General features: G+C 39.8%; 1 protein-coding gene across 1 annotated transcript in view; it reads left to right on the top strand.

The window, feature by feature from the left end:
• agbl4 (ATP/GTP binding protein-like 4) overlaps positions 1-12,652 on the top strand; it is a 303,975-nt gene that overhangs the window by 159,950 nt on the left and 131,373 nt on the right. The window lies entirely within an intron of this gene.

Here is a 12,652-nt window from a genome sequence, read left to right on the forward strand (position 1 = left end):
CAAAATTGATCATTAAACAGGGAGGCCTCTATCAAATAGATACAATTACTAACAGTAACGCTCAAACACATTCATGCTTCGTGTCATGTGTTTCCCTGTGTTTAACTAGGTAATTTGAATTTTGCTAGGGAATGGCAGATTCCGCCACCAACAATGAAAACTACTTTAAAGAGAGGTAATTACTGAAAATACAGTGAATGGCTATTGGTGAAAACAGTGCTGACCATACATATAAAATGGGGTTTGATATATTCAAAACCATTGTGAATTTATTTTGTGTATTATTATTACTGTTATCCAATATTTCACAGAATGGTTAATAAGATACTTGCTTGTTTTTTTGCAATACTGTAACTGTGTGAATGTGTAGATTTACGATATAGTTTTACTATATAGTTGTTCCCAATACGCATACACATACAGTGAAGCTAAAATCTGAAATCTTCAGTATTGTAACTTTCAGTAACGCTGAAAGTTGGTGAGAAAGCCAACCACAAAAATGATCTGATCTTCCCGCTCCGTCTGTACTTTTAGTGTCTTGTGTATAACATAGTGTAAATACTAAGCTTTACAATTCTGCCTGTGTGCAGCACATTATTTTTGCTTTATTTTTAAGCCACATCATTTGTCTGAGCGAGACAGAGGGGAACAGAGAGAGAGGACAGACTCTGGTTGGTTTGCCTCACAGAGTCAGTATTAGTATTCATAGTCATAGAGAGGTTTTATGGTCATATTTTTCTCTTTATGTTCTCTGGGCCTGGGTGGCAGACAGCCCAGCCCCACCCTCTCATATCTCTTGCTCTGTCTGCTCCCTCTCTTGCTGTTACCCTTTCTATCTCATGCACATATGCAACTCCACAAACACACACACACACACACACACACACACACACACACACACACACACACACACACAGACAGACAGACAGACAGGTCAGAGGGGAAGGGATGAGAAGGGATGAGGAGAGCTTTCTAGTTGCATCAAAGTTTAAAGATGGATTGCTGCTGTTTCCAAGGCAGAGTCTTTGCAGGGACACCACAATAGTTTTAACCTTCTAATGGGTACGGTTATCTCATAAGGATGGAAATAAGAGTCCGGACCGTTTGCACTGGCATTCTTCTATCTTGCTGACTAATTTGTTTTATGTAATATATTCCTCTGAACAAAATCTCTCCTATCCAGCCTGCACTGGTAGATACTGTAAAAAAAAAAAAAAAAAAAGAAAAGAAAAAAGGTCGTCTCTTTTAAATTTTTACCTCCAGCTCTCTTCATCAATATGAATGAGGTAGTGTTTACTGATTCAGAAGGCAGGCATTTTTTTATTATCTCACTCAAACCAAGATTCACAAAAGCAGAGTGAATTGTATTTAATGTGCAAATTACATTTAACCAGATTGGGTTCGTTGTAACTCAGCTGCATTGTAAGAAGTCACTTTAATTGAGAGAGGAACATAGAGCGACAGAAACAGGGAGAGAGATGTAACAGCTTTGGGATGAATGAAAAGGGCAAGCCAGGAGAATCTGAATATCATTTTCCGATCAGCCTCTCAGTTCTCAAATACTTCACTTTCACTCATACTCAAACTGTCAATTGAGACTTTACAATACGAGAGGAATTCACCTGTTCAGGAAACTAACTTTCATATCTGCCTATCACAGTGAATGGTAACTCCCCAAGTTTTTCACTGCTGATCTACCATTTCCCACATAAAAAGAGAAACAAGACTCATGACTGGTTATTGGTAGATTAGATGGAATATCCTGATGAGGACACACAGCTATTCGTCCCAGTAATACCTGACAACCCCACTAGTTTGTCTATCATAAAAGGCTGTCATAGACAAAAGTCATAGACATTGACAACTGGATGTCTAAATTCTGATAAAAGTGAGATTCTTATCATTGGACCTGACAATCTGCAATTAAATTCCTCACTTACACTATCGTCTTTTTTCCGACAATACTAAGCTTTCTGTCAAAACCCTGTGTGTTGTTTGATTCCGACTTTAATTTTGAAATGCATATTAGCAACATTGTCCAATCTTGTTTATATCATCTAAGGAATACTAACAGAATTGTTTAATTTTCAAATTCATGTCTGAGCTTCAGAAACCCTGAATCCATTATACATGCTCTCATTTCTCTAACGTTTAGTTTACAGTATTGGTCTCCTTACTGGCATAGCTCCGGAAAACTGTTCACAGCCTCTAAACTGTACAGAATGCAGCTACTAACAAAAAACAAGACAATTCAAATTATAAAAATATAACGGAATGTAATGCAGTAAGGCTCCCAGGTATTGTGTGTTGCTTTCAGATATGTTTCTTCTGTAGATCAACTTTTCTCATTTAATATCATCCCTGCCGAGTCAACACTCACACAGGCATGATTTAGTCTTTCCTCCTCTTTTTTGTCTTTTGTTTAGGGAAGTAACCTCTTTAAATGTGCATGTGCTCCTATTCACTTCAATGATAAATTAATTCACTTTAGGTCAGTTATAAACTCCTGGACTTGAATAGCTCCTCTGTTTCAGCAAGTTTTCTGCTCATGTTCTGCACATTCAAAATCCATCCCACATATCTTTGTTTTGTCGTAATATTTACGTCATAATTTTTTGAGAACTCATATTATTTTTTGAAAGTATACCTGCCCTATACTCTGATGTGCATTATGTTATTGCTCTGCTGATATGGTAGTATCCCCTTCAGACCATCTGACATGTGTTACGTCCCAAGGTCTAGGGGTATCCTGGATGTAACAAATGTGTGGCTTCCCACTCTTCCAATTCCCAAGCAATGCCAGAACACAGGAAATACAATTTAGCAGTTTTTATTTGCTTCGGAGATGAGCAGCGCCCAAAACAACAACCAAAACACTCTAAGAAACCTAAAAAACTTTCCTAAGCCAAAAGTAAAGAAAAGACACAGCTCTAAACTAGGCTTATATTATCAAAAACAGGAGAAAAATGGTGTAAACAAAAAGGGCTTCTCACTCCTACTAAACTGCTAGTAGCGACACAACACAGCTACAACAAAGAAAATCTGTATATAACAAACAAAATAGATAAAGCCAATGAAACAAGGTTGTCAATGACAATAATTAGAATTACAAAGCTAAGCTATTCAATGTTCAATGTGTACTACACAGGTTCACTTACAAAGTCTTGTATGGTCACAACAGTTTTCTACTCATGACTAACAAAGACATAACACACGGTACACAGGCTCAGGTTGGGAATGGCTGAGAGAGAGAGGGGGGTTCCTGTCAGTGGGGCTTAAAATGGCTACTGTCATCCAGGTGACCAATCAGGAGGCAGCAATCAGCTCTGCAGGACCAATCCAGTGTGCCCACCTGTTCTCCATTACCTGCATACACTCACACACACACACAGCTGACATTGCAGGGTGAGAGATAAATACATACAAAATATGATCCCAGGGTCATAACACAGGCACAGAAACCTGTTTGGACAAGGAGGTGGAAACCAAAACTAACTGAAAACACATCTCACCACAAATCCACACACATATTAACCTCAGCACCATAGATAAGGTGCAGCTCACAGTCCTAAACAGAGCAAATTTGCGCCTCGGTTTTTAGATGTTTATATTGCGAAACTCTACCAGTTACGTTACCGCTCGATCACAAACTGCGACGCAATCTGTGACTCACAATGCGAGAGCAGGTTCACTTCATTACAATCACGTTGCATCAGCTGGGTGGAGATGATTCGCACAGCGAGACGACGTTATCAATTATACATTTATTTTTCACTGCGTGAGAAAATTGATATGTGGCTTGACAGTGTGTGAAAAGTGTCAATTGCGTGACTCTTGCAAGACAGCTTTTCCCCTGATGAGAAATATTGTCATGTTTTTATATTGGGAGATCCCTATTATTTAATTTGGGTAATTTGTTGTCATGTGTGTTTTTTATGTGTATGCATGTAGGTTTATGTAAGTATGTAATATGTATCAAGTATGTTTGTATGTGTGAATTAATTATTTGGTTATTAGCTTGTGGTGATTACAACACTCATACAATACCTGACACTCACAAGTCCTTAAATCACATCATCACACACAAAAATAAATACCAGAAGAATTTCTCTTATTCCCCAGAGGAGAGGGGTTTGGATTCTTCCTGTCCCTGCTCTGCTGGGTTCATGGCCCTGCGCCTCTTCCTCTGGTCCCTGTCTCTCTGAACATTTCCTTTTGTAGACCATCCTGACAGTATCTGAATAAACCTCTCTCTCTTTCTCCCCCTGAGGCATCCATGTCCACAGAGACACAGAGAAAGAGACAACATGCGTTTGACCTGCTACAATACTTACAAGCCTCTTTGAAAAGATGCCTACTGCTTCCTTATTTCAAACTATTTCCTCATTTCTGTACGGTCTTCAAATGTCCCCCGGCCATCTGGAACTGAAAGCGCCTTATTTGCCCACCTTGCCTGTTGACAAAGCTTTTTTTCTTTTATCTCACCAGTAGGCAGTGTCTGCCCAAGACTAGCGGAGGCAGCAGTTTGAGTTTTCCTTTCGGTGGCCCCGCTGGGGAGAGCAGGGCACTATTAGTGACCTTTGACACAGCACAGCCTCTGCCTGTAGACCAGATGGAAAGAAAGTGTAAATGAGAGAACTCAGGGTGGGAGAGAGGACAGGCCACTGACCAGCCTTAAGGTTGTCCTTGCCTGCATGCAACATAATAGGCCTGAATCCTTGCTCGCTATTATACTGTGATTCTGTTCACATACCCACATCAAGTAAAACTATTGATCTCAGAATCACAGTGCAGCAATGTCACATACACTCACTTTTTTGTCTCTTTTGAAATCTCACAAATCAAAGCAAGATTATGATAGATCACTTGTACTGTGTTGAAGAGAGGCAGCGGTCACTGTCAGCAGCAGTGACTTAACATTACTTAGACTGTTGTGATTGAATTTTAGACCTAATCCTGTCTGCTATCAGTGTTCAGGTACCATGTCTGGGTGTCTGCTCAGTGGGAGTAGAGTCGCGAAGAACAGGAGAAAGAAACAGTTTTTTTTTTACCCCACCCCCCCAAGTCTGGAGCAAGAGGAGGGGATTGGAGTGGAGTGGGCACTGCAGCTCTATAGCTGCCTGGCTGCCTCTCTCTCTCTCTCCTTATCTCTGTGTTTGTACACTGTGTGCCAAGATCCAATCAATAGCCACTCCAGCCGTGGAGAGAGGAGAAGGTCAGCAGCCACACTGGAGGAGCCGGGCTAGGCAAACTGATGGCGAAAGAGAAAACATAGGAAACTGGCCATATTTCTTCTCTCATGTTAATGAGAGATTCTTATGATTTCTGCTTGCAACATTGTAAAAAGCTCCCTTTAAAATGTGTATTTTATTACATTAAAGTACAACTTTTTGAGCTCTTCAGGTACAGGTACTTAATCAGGAGTCAATTTAGGCTAGAAATTTGTACTTTTTTATAATGCAATAAGATTTTTTTTTAATAAGATATTAGAAGACTTTTGTGTTGCAAGTCATTGTGCCAGACAGACATCCCAAGAGGAAAATGCCAATTACAGTTTTGCATTACATTTTGCTGTTCCTCAGTTTTGACTTTGCATCAAAACCCCATAAAGTCATGCTGTAACTTAAAAGGAATAATATAAATACACAATAAATAATAATTAAGCTGTCTAACACATTAGGAACAACACAATTCTCTCACATTGGATTTTCATTTTTGCATGGAACTGAGTGATTGAGACCATTCGTATCTTCTTAGCAAGGGTTTTTCTCATCATACACTGTCATCAAGTAATGTAACAGCATCCATTGTGACAAAGTGCAAGTTTTAATTACAGTAACTAATTAACGTCATCTTTTTTCTGAAAGCGGACTCTGAGGGCTGAGTTTTTGACACTGTAGCTGTTCTGTGAATGGCTGTGTGATTGGTTTGTAATGTAGAGAGCCCTCCAACTACTGACTGCCTCATTCAAAGGCCAACACCTGCATAGCCAATCAGCATTTTATCATGTGGATGAGGTGATACTGCAAAGTGAAACCACATGAGAGATGTGAACATCCACTTTGAATTTCAGTGACTCAGACTGGGTTGGTTTATTTGCTGGTAAGACGTAAACAGATTAAATTACACAGTTTATATGGAAGCAAAAAATTGCATATTCTCATCAGTGTCAATATTTTTCACTACAGTGCCACATACAAATGAGACAGATGGGCCTAGAAACGTTAGCTATATATTCCCTCAAACATAGATAGTTTTGTAGCTTTGTTAGCATATATTCAAGACAGACACGAACACTTCACCAGTCAAGCAAGCTGGCGCCACTCAAGAAAGTAAACTTTTCCCCAAGCTGAGAGGTAAACAGCTCAAGATAACAGAGTTTTTTATCCTTCAGTGGCAGACTGTTCATGAATGCATTAGCTGTGGCCTAAACATCAAACAGGAAAAAAAAACTATTTTAAAAAGGAAAATGCAAAAGAAAAGACAAGGCAACTTAAGGAATATAGCTATAACAGTGGGTGGAAATTAAATTTTCACTCCATATATTTTACTCCCTCAACTAAGTTCTGATGAAATTTTTCTTTGTGTTTGTCGCCTGATTGTTGTGGGTTTATGGCTCCTTGCAATACCTCTTTGCCATTCCCTATTTTTGCATTTGTCATAATTGTTCTCTGTTGGCCTCAGGAAGTTTTCTATTTTCCTTGGCAGCAGCTAACAGGTATCTGGATGAAAGAGCTAGACTCCTTGACTTATTGTCTTATAATATGTCAATCACTGCCTACAGCACCCCAGCATCAGAAATTCCTGAAAGATGGAAAGGTCATCATTGTATCATTGCAGGTTCTTGGCAACAGATCTTGTTTTTAAGCTGCTTTGTATTATGCTTCATTAGTGAGTGACCCTTATCATATCAGATGCTTGTCACCGACATGGCAGTATGTGTTGTCTAGCACAGGAATCTGAGACAAAGGTTAAGCCGTGACTGTCCTTTGTCCCAAGATAGTAGTCAAAGACCACGATCAGACAGAGCATCACACTGGTTGACGCCTACAATTTAAAAAGAAGAGCAGCTTGTTTTTTATATTGTTGCTACGTAACCAGCGGATCACCTATCCTTAGCCTAACTGGATTTGATTGGACAATGATACCATATATCTCGTCATGCCACGAACTAGTGGAAAGTAATAAATATAATTGTTCTATAAAATTTCAAATTATTATTTTCATTGTTATTTTAGTAATTGTTCCTTTATTTATTTATTTATTTTAAATTTCACATTTGATACTAATTTCTTAGTTGTTGTTGTTTTGTTTTTTTGTCTATTAATACACACACACACACACACTCTTACTGTTTTACTCTTTTTTTATATTTATTGTTACTTTTTTACATTTTATATATTTTGATATTTTTTAACACACAAACACACACTTTTACTGTTATATTTGCTTATTTAATTAAATGTTTGGAATTAATTGTTCTTTTGTAATTTATTTGAAGCTTTGGCAATATTGTTGTTTTACATTCATGACAATAAAGCTGAATTGAATTGAAATGACAATGGGGAAGAAATGCAAATGACGTCAGGTGCTTTTGAGTTTTTTCAACTCAAGACGGTCAGAGCACTCTGGAAAAAAAACGCAAGGCGCTCCGGGCGCTCCGGACAGCTGTAAAAAGGACGCCTCTGCAAAACTGCAAAAACCACAGTCTGTCTGATCAAGGCCTTAGAAGGCTAGTCCAGAGGGAGCAGAAGATAAGCTGGTTTATGATCTATGTCTTTACGTTATAGTGCTGTATGGCCTCTTATCTCCAACGAATTGTTCCCCCAGGATAGTAGATGCTTTATTACGCATCTACACCCGTACATCTCTCCCATCTCTCTGGCGATCAAGAATGTGGTAATGAGGGAGAGGTGAGAGCATTTGGAGGTGGTGGGGAGTGAATTAGGCATGGTTGTTAATGCACATACTACTGTGGAAGGGAGGGAGTGCAGATCGGGTGTCTGTGCCGGTGGCATGTTCAACTACAGTTTTACACAGCACAGGTCAACTGTGTTTGGACAAAATATGGGAGATAAATAGATTAAAGTATCACAGGTGAAGCTCTCAGAAAATGAGGGTGTGATGTTCATGCAGCGCTGACCCCTTGTTGATCCTTATTATAATGTTGGCACAAAAGCACACAGATTTTGGGTTACTCAGGCAGAGATAATATTTATTTTGGAAATTGGAACTTATTCACACCTTAATGGCTTAGTGCTTTGTCTCTTTTCTCTCCCCTGTTGTCTCTCTCGTTCTCTCATCTCTTCTTTGTTTCAGTAAATAGGAATTAAAGGTGGGGTATATGATTATAATCCAAGACACGTCTTTTTGTCAAATTCAGCGGCTATCTTGTCAAGGTTCTCTGGTTGAAAAAATTATGGTGTTTGTACACAGCTTGGGCTCTGTAAATGGGAAACAAACAAAGTGGCTTGGACTGAGCCACATAACACTATTCCAGCCATGATTTGTGTGTCATGTGGGTCATGTTAAATGACTTGCTCACAGAACTTACTTTCTAGTTTAGCTAAGATATGCTGTTGCGTTGTTAGCTATAGAAGCAGGAGAGTTGTGAGTATTGCTGTCTGGAGCTGGTTTGCTGGCTCTGGGACTGGCCTGTCCTCTCTGCATGTTAGCTTTGCAGCAGCAACTGTAGTGACAGTTTGCTACCCCACAACCTAGCTAACGGTAGTTACATTACCTGCTGTGTTGTTATATCATGGTATTTGTCATGGTATTAGATTTCTCCAGAATCGCACACCCCACCTTTAAGCTAATGAAAAGTTCTCAGGAAAGGCTGATGTCTATGGGCCCACAGTGCTGTGAACAGGAGTTCTGTGAATGCTGGATAGCTGAGGACCTGGCATATGAAATTAAAGAGGAAGAAGAATGTCATTTCAAACTGAGCCTGTGCGGCAGTCAGCAGAAGCATCTCTTTCTGCCGCTCTTTGTCTTTTTGTGTCTCCCACCTCTTGGGCTTTAGAGGAAAATCTATCCCCATCCTCGCAGCTGCGTTACAGCCGTCTATCTGCCCTCCTCTGCCAATGGATATTTACTCTGCCAGCTTCATAAATGAAGCTCAGGATGGAGCACTGAGCAGGGAGAACTCACTCCGTCTCATTTGGGTGTCAGGTCTCAGTTCCCCAGGGGGATACAAAGAGGGAACAAAACAGATAGCATTCAAGGCTTTTAATAAATCAGAATACACCTTTCTGACAGTGTAATTGCTTTCCATTGCCCAGCCCAAATTTACCAGCAAGCAGGAAAAAGAAGGCAAAGAGGGGAGACAACAAGAGAAAGAAAAAGACAGAGAGAGGAGAGTAACGCAGAGTGGGCTGTACAGTAGATCATTTGTTTGGGGGAAAAGAATGAAAATTAATGAAAAGAGAGTTGCTCGGCCTCCAAAGGCAGCCATGCTTGAAATTCACTTTGAGGGAAACTTAATTTGTTGTAAATGGGCAAAAAACATATTACTGCGCAGCGCATAGAGGAACTGCACGGTGTGTCCGTCTGCTGCGTCTGTCTGTCGGCATGTGTTTGTGGCAGATGAGGATGCTATGCTCTGAATAGCTCAGCTGAGAGGAGGGAAACACAGGAGCCTGTTAATAACTCCAGTAACAGCATTCTCTTTCTACATGACTGCTCTCCAGCACTCCCTTCTAGCACGTCTGAACACAACTCCAGGATGTGGAGGGGAACTTGTCAAAAGTTACGTGTAAGGAATAAAGTTTGGCCCCTCTTCAGTTCAGGTGCGTGCATTTGTTTGTATGTGTGTGTGAGTGCACATGTGTACGTTTGCATACTGTAAAATTCCAATTAATAGCCCTGGCTTTTATTTGCTTCAATCCCTGAACTCACCTTGCCTGTATTTGGGACAGGCGTCTATAAGGGACAAGCCTTTAATTCCTTTTGAACAAAACTCTTGCTCAGCAAAGATGGGAAATAGGCTATGATCAAATTGTTTATTTAAACCAATATGAATATTACGTGTATAAAAAATATGCCTTTTTGAGACAGTAAGTTTGAATTGTTTCCGTAAAATGAAGCCAACGATTGGATTGTGAAGAATCTATCTGATCTAATGATGTGTAGCCTGTCCATACTGACAAAAGTTTAAACATTTATTTGTATGCAAGATCTAAGCAGCTTAAAACTAGCTCAAGCAGACGACCCAGTGGGCTTTAAGAGGTTTTATACATCCAAAGAAATAATTCTATAAAAACCAGACCAGGCGTCTAATTGAGACCTGTGTTGATTTGTCAAAACGTGTATCCGCACCAGGCCAGTAAAAGGGACAGGCGTCTAATTGGGACTAGGCTTTTGATTGAAGTTTTATGGTATACGTGATTTTGTGTGCTCCCCTCAGTTGGCATTAAAGGATAGCTTAAATAGCTAAATAAAATTGACATGCCCATATATATATTGGAAGATTTGTTTGTCATGGCCATGAAGAGATCTGTTCCTAAAGCAGTGTAAGTAAAGAGGGACAAAATCACAGTTATTGTTTAGAGCAAAAAATGCACTGCAAAGAACATCTGAAGTCAAGTGCAATTCCAGTTACACCTAAACACCTACATATCATATAAGGCTTTTATGCTTGGTTGAGGTGGAAAAGTTAGTGTATCACTAAAGACAAGGTGTGGCTAAGTTCAATGGAAAGAAACTTAACAAATAAATCCTGACGTAAATGAAGCATGTGACCTGAAGCTGAAGCTTCTGCTCAACTGAAGACACCCAAAATAACGGTAGACCAAAACACCAGATCTGTGTCAAGACATGAGGAGATGTTCTTTTAGGGTACATCATCCCATTGCTCTGTCCTCTTCTGTAATGGTTTAATGGCATGCGACTGGATAATCACTTCTCATAATCATTCCTGAGTTAATAATCAAGTTTGTCTTTTTATGCAAATGATGTTTTCTTGCTGAGAGGGATGGTAACACAAGAGGAATATGTTAACTTGGTTTGGCTAACTGAGACTGCTGAGTCCTCATGTTAGCTAATTTGCTGAACTCTGAAATGCATTTTACACTGAATAAGGACTGTGGATTTTGTCTCCCATCTCTTACACTGAATTCATTTTAGGAAGGGATTTAGCCAGTGTGGACAGAAGGGACAATGAACCAATACCAACCAATAACACTTTCAGTGTACATGTGGGCATGTGAGTATTGTTTTCAGACAGAGAAAAATCTGAACCTATCCTTTAAAGAGCAACTTTTAGGAAATTTGTAGGAAATTTATGTAGAAACTGGATTTTCAGTTTGTTTGTTTGTTTTACATCTTGTTAGGCAGTGGTTAAGCTAGGTCAAGTTTAACAATATTAAATGTGGAGCTGATGATGCTAGGTACATACAATGTTAAATACATATGCATACAAATATGACAGACCAATGCCTTGTTATTATTATCCTGCTAGGAGTTAGAGAGACCGGGAACAGACAAAGATTAGGAGTGCTCAATTTGGCTTGTTACGTAAGACCTGTTTATTTGGAGTTCAGGTGAATGTTGTTCAGCTGACAGCAGCAGGTGGTAGAGATGCTGTGGTAAAAGAAAAAATCCTGTTGTGTGTTGGCAGAGACAGTACACTCCCTTTTGTTTGAATACAGCAAATACAAGACATATAAAATGTGTTTTCTTAGTGTATACTGCTTATGATGTTATTGGTCTATGTGGTATTCACATCTCACTGTGCCGTCGATTCAAGTCGGCATAAGCGGCATGCATTCCGCGCCACTCCAGGTCAAACTGGTGCCAGTCTGGTTTTGGAGCCCACCCAAAGGTAAATGAGAGAGAGGGGGGAATTTCCTGAGCACTGCTACCTGTCATGAAAATATCAATATGTAAACTAAAACTACGTAAATAAACTGACTGGCTGTATGATGCCCGGACTTACTACCACCTATTCTGCACAGTGCACTATAGGAAAACCAATATCTACTTTTTTATGTGTTCATGGCTTGTGGGAGGTGGTGATGGTGCAGTGGATAAGATGCATACCTTTAGAGTGAGAGACCCGGGTTCAACTCCCCACTGTGACACATCCACCAGTGTGTCCCCGAGCAAGACACTTAACCCCTAGTTACTCCAGAGGCGTGCAACCTCTGACATATACAGCAATTGTAAGTCGCTTTGGATACAAGCGTCAGCTAAATCAATAAATGTAAAACATGAAATCGAGTATGAACTTTTTTCAGCAAGTTTCTGTGAAACCTAAAGTTTAAGATCAGGAACAATTTCAACCTTCCAGTTGCTCTTTAAGTGTGTGCAGCTGTAGTGCATAACATTGTCTCTGTACACGCAATAATGTGTGGCTGCAAGCTAATTTGTATGTTGCATGTATAATGGTTGGTATTTCTGCAAGGTTAGATTACTTTTGAATCCTAGATACAGACTGATCCAACCCAATATGTGTAGTGATAAGCTGAAGCCGAAAGCCAAGGATGACTGACAGATCATGGTTAAACGGTATGATTGCAGACTTGCTGAAGTTTTATCCTTGCCTGCAGTTATAGACCTTACCACTCAACAATTGTGTGATAGGAATACTCTATGAAGCAGTTCAGACATCACATGACATCAAATCCTTGACCTGAGCTCTTAGCTTCTGTTT

The sequence above is a fragment of the Micropterus salmoides genome, unplaced genomic scaffold, assembly GCF_014851395.1.
Source record: "Micropterus salmoides isolate LMB-PRFRI ecotype aquatic unplaced genomic scaffold, ASM1485139v1 Ms_hic_scaffold_13, whole genome shotgun sequence".
In the NCBI taxonomy this organism is placed as follows: Eukaryota; Metazoa; Chordata; class Actinopteri; order Centrarchiformes; family Centrarchidae; genus Micropterus; species Micropterus salmoides.